Source organism: Diaphorina citri, unplaced genomic scaffold (assembly GCF_000475195.1).
Source record: "Diaphorina citri unplaced genomic scaffold, Diaci psyllid genome assembly version 1.1 scaffold155, whole genome shotgun sequence".
NCBI lineage: Eukaryota > Metazoa > Arthropoda > Insecta > Hemiptera > Psyllidae > Diaphorina > Diaphorina citri.
This window is the reverse complement of record NW_007377592.1, coordinates 18,453-20,534: the sequence shown is the minus strand read 5'-3', so window position 1 is coordinate 20,534 and position 2,082 is coordinate 18,453.

Genomic DNA, 2,082 nt, shown 5'->3' with positions numbered 1-2,082 from the left:
TCCCCAACTCACATCTGTCGAATCCCTAGTAGTGTTAATATTCTATCTATGTAGTGTTAATATTAGATGTAAGATTACCGATATTTATTGCTGATGCTGGATTTCTGATGGTGATTCATTCGTCAGGAAAGTTGTAAATTAAGACGAGTGAAAAATCCGCCAGACGTGATCTGCTTTATGTCGAATAATTTCGAGTGCTTACCATCTAACTCTAGTGCTTATTCCTTATTCATACCAATACCTAATGTGTAATGTGTACATACATACATTTACTGCTAACGAATAATAATTTACCTATTTATTTATTTATTTACGGGACTAACCCTTTATACAAAAATGACAATAGAAAAAAATACACTAAAACTAAACAAACACAAACAACAATCAAATACAGTAGAAAAAAAATATAAAATGAAATATAAAAAGAAAGTAAAAAGTACCTAATAAAGTGTAGTAATAAAGAGTAAATTTAAATTTAATTACCTAATACATGATAATGTACCTAATACATGATTCACCTTCTTTTTATCCATTTACTGACTTATTCGTGTCCAAATGAATTCAGCATGTGAACCTCCAGAATTTTGCGACTGCCACAGCTGCGGGGCTGCACGAATAGAGATCACTTTGAATGCAGGTTGTGCCCATGTTGTTACATCTACCTACCTTGTGCTGTGTGGGTGTATACAGGGTGGTTCGTGATTTGCGAACCACGCTTATATCTTAGAAACGGCTGGGGATTAAGGAATGAAATAAACGGCATCATGTAGATGAAATTTTGATTATTAAAATGGCTTTTTTTAAATTTGCAATTTTTTTTGCAAAATGGCCCATTTTTTGCCAAATATAGGTCACTCTTATGGGAACCCCCGTTTTTTATTTAATTTTTGGAATCAGCATAAAATTTTAATTGAAAAAATGTATTCACTCGAAAAAATTTGCTCTACAAAAATTCTGTACACTGTGAGAAAGAAAAACAATTTCTTTATTCTTTCTTTAGTTTTTGTATTTATTCACTTAACAATTTCAACGACAATCAACAACAACAAACAAATTTATAAAAGCTGTTCAAAATGAGATCCATTTGTTTGTACACAGTAACGCATTCTTCGCTCTAACTCAGGACCAACTGCGTTGTTTATCATATCTGGGGTCACTGACGCACACAAAATCGCGATTTGTGCAAATTTTTGTAGAGCAAATTTTTTCGAGTGAATACATTTTTTCAATTAAAATTTTATGCTGATTCCATAAATTAAATAAAAAATGGGGGTTCCCATAAGAGTGACCTATATTTGGCAAAAAATGGGCCGTTTTGCGTCTCAATGTTGAAACTTGAAACTTATCCATCTACTATCGCCTTTGTGAAATTTTCAATGTTGTTCAACTTAGATAATAATAAATTTCTCCCAGAGATAGATATAATAAGGAAAGAAATTCAGAAAAAATTAAAAAGAAATTCAGAAATTCCTACCAACTTAAATAAATAAAGGTACCTAACTCAAACCGGGGTAAAAGGGACTTTTCAGTACTATTGGGGCAAGATAAACAAGGTATATTCCACATGATGCCGTTTATTTCATCCCTTAATTCCCAGCCGTTTCTGAGATATAAGCGTGGTTCGCAAATCACGAACCACCCTGTATACACGACCTAATACGTTGTAGTAATCAAAAACATTGATGGCGAGTCTTACCAATGGTAATTTGAAATTTCACCAATGGGAGTTAAGAAAGAAGAGTTTTTTTAAGAGGTTTGATAGGGGGAACTGTGACTGTTGAGATCTTATCGTCCTGATATCGAAGAGAGAAGGAAGACAGGCTAGGAGAAAGCCAGCCGTTCCGAGAACGAACCTTATCCGTTTAGGATAAACTATTCTAGTGTGTGTATTCTATTCAATATAGTATAGCGTCGAATTTTGTTATCAGGGTAAAATATCAATAAAATCCTTGAAAAAAGATCACCTCTTCATATTTTGAACAGTTTGTTAAGACATTTCGTAAATTCCTACGTAGGTATACCTACTGTGTAAAGCTAAACAATACCATCTATGCAAAATCGTATTTCAAAGTCTACTTGTCC